The sequence below is a fragment of the Bos taurus genome, chromosome 26 (assembly GCF_002263795.3).
Source record: "Bos taurus isolate L1 Dominette 01449 registration number 42190680 breed Hereford chromosome 26, ARS-UCD2.0, whole genome shotgun sequence".
NCBI classification, from domain to species: domain Eukaryota; kingdom Metazoa; phylum Chordata; class Mammalia; order Artiodactyla; family Bovidae; genus Bos; species Bos taurus.
Window position 1 is genome coordinate 9,040,356 of NC_037353.1, and position 11,310 is coordinate 9,051,665.

Genomic DNA, 11,310 nt, shown 5'->3' on the forward strand with positions numbered 1-11,310 from the left:
CTCTGGAAAGATAGGGTGAGACGAGGGAAGGCACTTTATCCCTTCCTTCTCTCTTTCTGTGGCTTCAGAGAGGCAGTAAAGGAGGGGAGGAGGATACTCATGTTTCCCCTCCATTCGTTCTTTCATTTCTCATCACATATGTTTACCAGCACTTTCTAGCTGGCAGACACTGCTTTGGGAGCTGGAGGAACAATGGACAACAAAAACAGGGCTGGTTCCTGCCCTCATGGAGCCTATGGTCTGGTGGTAAGATAGACCTTTTTTTTTTTTTAATTTTTAAAAATTATTTATTTATTTGGCTGTGCTGGGTCTTAGTTACAGCATGCTGCATCTTTTATCTGTGGCATGGGAACAGCTGAGGCATGTGCAATCTAACTCCCTGACCCGGGCACCCTGCACTGGGGGTGAAGAGTCTTAGACACTGGACTGCCAAGAAAGTCCCAAGTTTATCCTCTTCATAATTTTTTAATTTTTAAAATACTTATTTATTTTGGCTGTGCTGGGTCTTAGTTTGCAGCATGTGGGATCTAGTTCCCTGACCAGGGATCAAACCCGGGCCCCCCGCATTGGGAGCTCAGGGTCTTAGCCACTGGACCACCAGGGAAGTCCCGAGTTAGACTTCAATCAAACGAAACATGAATTAGTGTCTAGTTACCCCTAAGATCCAAATCTAATTGAGCTGGAGGAGGGTCCAGGCATCAGTATTTTTTATAAGCTCCGTAGGTAATTCTAACAGGCTTCCAGGGCTGGGAATCACTGGGCTAGGCCACACAGTTCTAATCAAGCACCATGATGCATTTTTATTTACCTTACAACAATGGTGAAGCTACTGAAAAGAGGTGATATAGTAATATTAGGGTATTATTATTTTTAATAAGCTTTATTTTGAAATAATTATAGATATGCATAAAGTTTTAAGAAATAATACAGAGAGATCCTATTTCCCCTTTATCCAGTTTTCCCCAAAGGTCACATGTTGCAAAACTATTGATATAATACAATATCACAGCCAAGATACTATCGCTGATACAGTCAAGTACAGAATATTTTTAACACCATAAGGATCCTTCCTGTTGCCCTTTGATAGCCATGCAAATTCCCTCATGTCCTCCCAACTGCTGGTGATCATTAATGTAATCTCTATACTTTCGTCATGTCTATAATCTTGTCATTTTCAACAATGTCATAGAATGGAATCACACAGTATTTAGCATTTTGGGATTGCCCTTTTCCTCGCAGCATAATTACCTGGAGATTCATAAAGGTTGCTGCGTGTATCAATAGTCTGTTCCCTCTTCCACTGAGTAGCAGTAGGCCCTGGTACGAATGTACCGCAGCTAATCCATTCATACACTAAAGGACATGTAGGTTGTTTCCAGTGTTCAAAGATCATAAATGGAGCTGTGAAACGTTCATCTGAATGGAAGTCTTTATTTCTCGGTGATGAAACCTCAACATTGTAATTGCTGTGTTCTATGATATTAGCATGTAGAATCTGTCATGCATAAACAAACCATCAAGTTGTTCCAGAGTGGCTGCACCATTCTACATTCCCAACAGTAAAGAATGAATGATCCAGTTTTTCCTCATTCTCATCAGCAAGTAATGTCACTATTTTTTTTAAATTTAAACTATTCTGATAGGTATGGACTTCCCAGATGGCACTAGGGATAAGAAACCTGCCTGTCAATACAGGAGACATAAGAGACACAGGTTTTATCCCTGGGTCAGGAAGATCCCCTGGAGGAAGGCATGGCAACCCACTCCACTATTCTTGCCAGGAGAATCCCACGGACAGAGGAGCCTGGTGGGCTACAGTCCTTGGGGTCAAAAAGAGTCGGACACGACTGAAGTGACTTAGCAGCAGCAGCATTCTGATAGGTATGTAGTAATATCTTGCTGTGGTTTTAATTTGCATTTTCCTAATGACTAATGCAGAGAAGGCAATGGCACCCCACTCCAGTACTCTTGCCTAGAAAATCCCATGGGCAAAGGAGCCTGATAGGCTGCAGTCCATGGGGTCACTAAGAGTCGGACACGACTGAGCGACTTCACTTTAACTCTTCACTTTCATGCATTTAAGAAGGAAATGGCAACCCACTCCAGTGTTCTTGCCTGGAGAATCCCAGGGACGGGGGAGCCTGGTGGGCTGCCGTCTATGGGGTCGCACAGTGTCGGACACAACTGAAGCGACTTAGCAGCAGCAATGACTAATGAGCCAAGCATCCTTTTGTGTGCTTACTTGCCTTTCAAACATGCTCTTTGGTGCAGAGTTTCTTCATGTCTTTTCTAATTAGATTGTTAGATTTTAATGCTAGGTTTGAGAGTTTCCTTTTATATTCCAGATACTACTCTTTGTTGAATATGTGGTTTTGAAATACCTTTTGCCATTCTGCAACTTGTTTTTCATCCTTTTAACACAGTCTTAGAGAGCAAAAGTTTCTAACTGTGATGAAGTCTAATTTTTTTCCTTTTATGAATCATGCTTTTGGTGTCAAGTATAACTCTGTCTAGTCCAAGATCATGAAGAATTTCTCCTATGTGTTTTACTGAAAGTTTTATAGTTTTCTTTTTTACATTTAACTGTTGTAAACCATTTTGAGTTAATTTTTCTGTAAAATGTGAGTTTGGAGTCAAGGTTCGTTTTTCCCCCTATGAATTGCTCAACACCATTTGTTAAAAATGCTGTCTTTACTCCATTGAATTTCTTTACATCAATGTCAAAACATCATTTGTGCACATTTGTGTGAGCCGAACTCTGGGTCTTCCTGTTCTGTTCCATCAATCTACAAGTCTACCCCTCTGCCAGTACCACAGTCTTGAACTCTGGGTCTTCCTGTTCTGTTCCATCAATCTACAAGTTTACCCCTCTGCCAGTACCACAGTCTTGAACTCCGGGTCTTTCTGTTCTGTTCCATCAATCTACAAGTCTATTCCTCTGCCAGTACCACAGTCTTGACTATAGTGGCTGTGTAATAAGTACTGAGCCTAGGTGAAAGTGAAGTCTCTCAGTCGTGTCCGACTCTTTGCGACCCCATGGACTGTAGCCTACCAGGCTCCTCCCTCCATGGGATTCTCCTGGCAACAGTACTGGAGTGGGTTGCCATTTCCTTCTCCAGGGGATCTTCCCGACCCAGGGATCAAACTCGGGTCTCCCGCATTCCAGGCAGACGCTTTAACCACTGAGCCACCAGGGAAGCCCTAGGTAGAGGGATATATTTCCTTTTGGTTAATAATACAAGTCAAGAGAAAATATGGATAGACTGTACAATGGCAACAGTTATTCTAGACAGTTTTGTTACTTACAGATAGCTCTATGTCCCTAATACAGTATTTCTGATAAAGGAAAATGTGATAGGCAAAATTTCTCCACACCAAGGATTTTATTTTATGAGAGGCCTGTGCCTGTGTGACTGTTCAGTTGATTCAGTTGTGTCTTTGAGACCCTGTAGATGGAGCTAGATATTATCATACTAAGTGAAGTCAGATAGATAAATACCGTATGCAGTCACTTATGTGTGGAATCTAAAATATGACACGAATGAACACATATATATGAGACAGAAACAGAGAGCAGACTGGTGGTCGCAAAGGGGGAGCGAGTAGTGGGGGAAGGACTGGGAGTTTTGGGTTAGCAGATGCAAACTATTATATAAAGGATGAGCAGCAAGGTTCTACTGTATAACACAGGGAACTATATTCAATATTCATAATGGAGAAGAATATTTTAGAAAAATGTACATATATATATCTAGGTATAACTGAATCACTTTGCTGTATAGCAGAAATGAACACAACATTGTAAGTCAACTATATGTCAATATTTTCTTTAAAAAGGAATTCAAACCTTTAGTTAACCAAAGGAAGCCTATGAATGAAATTGTGCCACAAATCAAAAGGGTGTTAACTGAAAGAGAAGTCCTGATGCCAATGGGGGGACAGTGAAGATATTCGGGACCCTTGCCCCACTGCAGAAAGAATATTCAAGAGCAGAGGCACAGAAGAGCAGACACGGTGTGGCTCACTTGAGAGATAATAAAACCTTTTCCAGCAGGGGAGCCACCAAACAAGAATGTCATAGTGTTAACAAGGGGTAGATTTTAACAGAGAAATAGCACTTTCCCTCAAGTAAGCAGCCTGAAGTAACCCACAATAAGTAGTAGACACCCTACAGCTATCAAAAAAATTCTGATTGGCAACTGGGTGACAGACATTCATGTTTAGGTAAGAAAACTGTTAAAATGTATTCACGATGCCACTTCCCTTTACTTGGTGCAGTTTGCCCAGGTACTAGGATTTACCTCTCAGATGCTATGGTTAGATCAAGAAGCCTATTCTATATGTAATATAATGTCTATATGTATAATAAGTCTATTATAATGTAATATAAATAATAAGTTGTTATTCAACAAAAGTGTTTGTCACTCAGTCCTGTCCGACTCTTTGTGACCCCATGGACTGTAGCCTTCCAGGCTCCTCTGTCCATGGAGTTCTCCAGGCAAGAATATTGGAGTGGGTTGCCATTTCCTTCTCCAGGGGATCTTCCCAAGCCAGAGATGGAACATGGTTCTCCTGCACTGCAGGCAGACTCTTTACCCACTGAGCCACCGGGGAAGCCCTACTTCTCACATCTCCCCAGGTGGTTCTAATGCACAGTCAACAGTGCACATTTCTGTTTGTAGTTTTCATGTGCACTGTTGACTGTACATTAGAACCACCTGGGGAGATGTGAGAAGTATTCATGCCAGGGGGCCCACTTTCAAACATTCTCATTCAGTAAGTCCAAGAAAGGTCCAAATTTGAATATTTATTTTCTAGAGAGACATCTAAAATCCCATGGACGGAGGAGCCTGGTAGGCTGCAGTCCAAAGGGTGGCTAGAGTCGGACACTTACTGAGCGACTTCACTTTCACTTTTCACTTTCACGCATTGGAGAAGGAAATGGCAACCCACTCCAGTGTTCTTGCCTGGAGAATCCCAGGGACGGGAAGCCCGGTGGGCTGCCGTCTATGGGGTCTCACAGAGTCGGACACGACTGAAGTGACTTAGCAGCAGCAGCAGCAGCAGAGAGACATCACCATACACTAGCTTCCCGAAACAGAATTAATGATCAGCTATTGTTGGGTTGCCATCAAACCTGTGGAGCTGTAAACCTTTAAAGTTCCCAACCTTGCTACTTTTCCGCATCATTTGGAAACATAAAAATCTTGAGGTCTAGCTGCACCCACATCAATAAAATCAAAACTCTGGAAAAGGAATTCAGGTATCAGCTTTAAAATATTTATAGACAAGGTCCAGAGTCAGGATTTAAATAAGTGGCTTTATTATTAGAGACACTCCACAAGAATTAGAACAGGCGGTCCTTAGGTGTTGGCCCTTATGGAAACTGATGCATCAAAACATTTCTTTAAACTTCTGATCCTCATTGCTTCAGTTCTATTAACTATCACTCTTCACCTAGGGCTTTTAAAAGGCACTGGTTGCCTAAATGTACTGGTCATTTTAATACCTATCATCTGAGACAGTATTCTCAATGTATGGAGGCTCTTTTACAAATTCATCAGGCTTCTGTTGTGGCTAAGTTCTGAAGCACAATTATCTCAGCATTGACCTAAATTAGACCTCTAGCAGGGAATTTTAAGTCTATAATTTACTGCATGCTTGTGCAGTTAGAGGACAGAACTGTTTTATGAAATAGGCAGTAATGAATACAAGAAGTCTCATTTTAAACAAACATATTGCTAAGCACATGACTGTAATTAATGAATTTGCTAACAGTTCACTATTTTTAGGAACAATAAGCTGAGAATAGCACTAAATCTGTGACATAGTTTCCAAATTTAAAAAGAAATATTTCTTTGTAAGCAAATGATTTTTTTTATAGTAGAAAGCCGTTTTCCATGGGCATTGTTCAGAATTGCTTTTTTATTCAGAGCAGTCAACACATTTTATAATATCCCTGAAAATCATTTTAAACTCAATTTATTCCAATGCATGGACAGACCATAAATATAGCTTTGTCTGAGTACAGCAGTGAAAGAAAAACAGCGTCACATTTATGAGGATATCTGATAACTTGAATTTCAAATTTAAAGAAAGAAAAACAGACAGAAATGCACTCAGTTTTAATGTTTACCTTTAACATGGATGGCCCTAAGCAAAACTTGGAAGTAGATCTAGATTGGTTTGTAGTTTCCCTACGCTTCTGGGAGCCTAATCAGTTGCTTTGAGCCTTTTTTTTTTTCCTGCTTCTCCTCTCCTTATCAGAGCTGATAGCCTCCTCTCTCAAATCTTACCTCTAAAAAGAAATCAAATCTGTATTGTTTATTTGTTCCCTAATAGAAATGTTCTTTTTCTAATAAAAGCCCTCCCAAGGATATTAGCATTTTAAGATTTTCTTCATTATTCTTATAACAATAATAATGGTAGCAGTTGTTGTTAAAAAGGAACAGTCGTACCCTGAAGGAAATGAGTTAGAATAATATTGAATCAGGAAACTTTTTTGTGCTCCCAGCCAGAGTTGCTTGGAAAAAGAAAAAACAAAACCAAACCATTACATATACTTACATCTTAAAGAGAAAAAAGAATTACTATACAAATGCCTTGTTGTGCCAAAAGGAGGAAAAACGAATTTAAAATGTGCCTGTGTGTGTGTTGTATACACACACACACACACATACACACACACACATATATATATATATATGGATTTAAAGATGCTTCTCAGACTACCATCTAGAATGCATGACTCAGAAAAAAGAGATCTGGGAGCTCAAAGAAGCAGCAATTATTATGAATTCATAGAGGTGGTGATGATTCCATGGAGATGGTAGGATACAAATTAGACATTTATGGGATGGAAAATTTCATTTAACAATTCAGTCCATCTGTAATTTGATTTCGTGCAGACTGAACATCTAGATGATTGACTTATTAAACCTATGACAAAATGAATTTTGGGTTTTTGTTGTTTTTGCTTTAAGAGATGACATATTGGAAAAAATTGAGGAACTATTTCCTCAGAGGCAGAGATCTTTTGACATGAGGAGATATTAAAGAAGTGAATTTTAAGATGCTTCAAAGAAAGAAAAACAGAGATAGAAATGAACTTGATTTTAATTTTTTACCTTTAACATGGATGGCCCTAAGCAAACTGGGAAGTATATCTAGATTGGTTTGTAGCTTCCCTACCCTCTGGGAGCCTAATCAGTTGCTTAGATAAGACTATGCTTTAAGCTTAGTAGTTTAATAAATTTCGATTCTTGCTGCCTTCTCCTTTAGTTTGCACATAAATTACCTCCTTGTATAACTTCACGCCCTTCTCCAGACTTCTCCAAGATTATTTAATGATCTACCTTTTTCTCTTCTACCTTCATTGACAATATCACCTCTGCTTCTGAGTCACTCTCTCAACTCTGAAGTCTGACCACTGCTACCACCATCCCGACAACATTATTCTTTATAAAAGAATGTTCAGGGTTATCTCTCTCTAGAAATGTTAACTTAAACCAAGGCTCATTTCTATCTCCCCATTTCAGTCCACCCCCTGAGGAGACGTCTGAGCCTCACTGTCTAATTTTAGCTGAGGAAGGACTGTAGATTAAAATGAATTAGTAAGAATGAAGATACTTTTAGCAAAATTTTGAAATATTATTCCTCTACATGTTGTATCTAGGAATAATCAAATTATTAATTGCATTTGTGATAAGCATATGAATCGCTAAATAAAACATTGTTAATATGTTAACTGTTCAAAAAAAAAAGACATCTTGATATGTCAAGATACATGATGAAAGGGGAGGCAGAAATTTAGAATCAGAGGCAGAAAAAAAAGAGAGAAAGACAACAGACACAACTCTGGTGGACGGGGAAGGCTCAGCAAGAGGAGGCGCCTGCACAGCACACGTAGTGGGACAATCATGAGGCAAGGCTTGACTGAAGGACTGTCCTGTTATGAGTAGCCAGTGAAGGAGCAAATATAAAGTTCTTCTGTCCCACCCAGGCTCAGAACATCACTGCTGTTTCTACTCCCAGACATTCCCCGTGTTACTGCAGTGTTATTGCATATAGCTTAGTCTGAGTACAGCAGTGAAAGTTCACATCAAGAATTATTCCTGAGACCCTCGCTGTCATCATCACACAATTTGATCCCACTCCACTGTTGGGAGTTTGTCTCTCTCTTTCTCTTTTGCATCTGAAACTCTGGCTAAAGAAAACACTTGTGGCCCAGATATGCGCCATATTTTCCCATCTTTAGGTCTCTGCTTAGTATTGACTCCACGTAATGTCTAGCCCCATCATTTCTACCCATCCTTCAAGCCCAGCTCAACTCTTTAATGCGTAAGTGAATAAGAGAACAGAGGCTTAAGGACAATCTTGATCACAGTCACGTCGCCTAGACTTTCTGTGTGGCCTGAAGTTTACCAGCGGTGCTGTCCTTTGAATATATCACCACTACACATTTTTAATCAGCATTCATGGCAATTCCCATGGCTTCATTTACCAAATGTCAAAGGGAAAATATGTACCCAAAGTTCCCATACCCAAACCATAAACTGCTTTTGCAAATATAGCAGTAATCAAAAAGTGCTCACGTTTCCCTTCTGAGCTACAAAGGCAATGTCCTGCCTGCCCTCCCCCCTTAGCTCTATGTGTTCAACTTTCTCCTCTCTCTCTTGCTCATGTACTGATTTTAGTACCTTTCCTGCCACTAGTTTGTGTGACATAATCCTGTAGGGAATCAAGTTGATGCTTCCAATTAGATTCATTACAAGTTCCCTTAAGAAGCGATTAGAAAGACAGAATCCCAAGTGGCAGATTCCCTCAGCAATCCCAGCATCATTTTCGGGGTGCTTGCCAACACAAGACCAGGTTTTAAATACCACACTTACCACTCTATCACCAAGGGATCCTGGGAAGCTTTTAAAACTGGGAGTGCAATTGCGCTTTACTGGAAGCCCTCATGTGGTGATAACAAAGAAAGGAGAAATGTGAAAGCCTCATGGATAGGTAGTTTGGAGTGGTGGTTAATCAGTGCATGTCCCTGCAGTCAGTGATGCTGGGCTTAAACTTCAGTGACATGACTCACTAGCTATAAGATTTGGGATTATTTAATTTCTCTGAGACTCAATTTTCTGATCTGTAAAATGGGTATAATGATAGCACTTTGGAAAATTAAATGAAGTCTGCACAATAGTTTGTATATAGTATTCAAATAAATAAAAGCTACTCATCACCATGAAAAGTGATAATCTAGGGAATCATGAATTGCCTCTGATTCCAAAACCATGACCTTGCAGTTGCAAAGCTATTTGTAATCACTTCAGACAATAAGGAAGATGGAAAAAAGGGAAGGAAATGGGAAAGAGGTTTGCCTATTCTCATGACTCCAGGCTCTCACTGTTGCCCAACTCTTTATACAAGTATAACTGAGATAATATTGCAAAAATACTTTTCTTTACTTTCCTTTATAAAACTGGTTCCCTGCAGCCATTCCACTAGTAGAGCCTGAGGAAATCCTTAACTGGAATAGAGGGAAATATGATGTGAGTGAATTCCTCCTTTTAGCCTGATGGGTTGTGGGGAAAAACAAAAATAAAGAAAGAAACATAACAGGAAAAAGGACACGCATTACACCTCCTGTATACTGTCACCCTGCTTATTTAACTTATATGCAGAGTACATCATGAGAAATGCTGGGCTGGATGAATCTCAAGCTGGAATCAAGATGGCCGGGATAACAAGAACCTCAGATATGCAGATTGATTTCATTCTAATGGCAGAAAATGAAGAGGAACTAAAAAGCTTCCTGATGAGGGTGAAAGAGGAGAGTGAAAAAGCTGACTCAAAACTTAACATTCAAAAACTAAGATCATGGCTTCTAGTCCCATCACTTCATGGGGAAAAAGTGGAAGCAGTGACAGATTTCATTTTCTTGGGCTCCAAAATCACTGCAGATGGTGAATGCAGCATGAAATTAAAAGACATTTTCTCCTTGGAAGGAAAGCTATGACAAACCTAGACAGCATATTGAAAACCAGAGACATCACTTTGCCAACAAAGGTCCATATAGTCAAAGATACGGTTTTTTCAGTAGTCATGTATGGATGTGAGAGTTGGATCATAAAGAAGACTGCTGCTGCTGCTGCTAAGTCACTTCAGTCGTGTCCAACTCTGTGCAACCCCATAGATGGCAGCCCACCAGCTTCTCCCATCCCTGGGATTCTTCAGGCAAGAACACTGGAGTGGGTTGCCATTTCCTTCTCCAATGCATGGAAGTGAAAAGTGAAAGTGAGTCACTCAGTCGTGTCCAACTCTTAGCAACCCCATGGACTGCAACCTACCAGGCTTCTCTGTCCATGGGATTTTCCAGGCAAGAGTACTGGAGTGGGTTGCCATTGCCTTCTCCTTAAAGAAGGCTGAGTGCCAGGAGCCGGCATATTGCATATTGAGTGCAATTGCATATTGCATATTGAGTGCAGCACTTTCCACAGCATCATCTTTCAGGATCTGGAATAGCTCAACTGGAATTCTATCACTGCCGGGAGCCAGCGTGAGGAACTCCACCCGTGGCAAAGGTCATGAGGAAGGAGGCTCAGCATATGCAAAGGCGGGATCGAGCCTCAGGAGTCCCCCTGGAAATTCTCGAGCATCTACCCCCCAAACCAGAGTCTGCCTACTTTCTGCTTTGTGCTTTCACCTACACCTCTGACTTTACGGGGTGGGGGGGGCTGTCCCCCACTACCTCTCTCTGAAAAAAGAGTTAGCTTACAGCTCCAGTTAATAATTCCTGGGTGTGACAGTGTTTCAACCTACAAACTCCTTTGGAAGTCCTCTAGCCTGCCTCTGAATAGGTTTTTCCGGCCACATGTGATTGCTCAGTGCCTCCCAAATGTGAGAGGCATGAGATGTTCTAAACTGTCTAAATACAGATTCCTTTGAGCAGTTAAAAGATTGATTAGAAATTGTATTGGTGAAGGGTTTTTCACTTGTTGGGCCAATGTTTGCTGCTAAGTTTCCATATCCCTTACCTGCTGTGTCCCTGGCAGTGTATTGATTAATATGATTGGTGTAAGTAGTAGCTTTAATGTTTGTAACCTTGGACCCTTGAGTTAATTCTTTTTCTTGTTGTAGCCCACCACACCTTTGCCCTATAGGAATGCAACTTTAATGCTTTTGGAGGGTGGCGCCTGACTAGTCACCTTTAGAGAAAAATAAGTTTTCTGAAGAAAGGGTCTTAAAATGTTAACAGGCCTCTGGGCCAGAAGATGATGCAAATCACCTAAACTTTTGCATATGATAAGTTTGCAG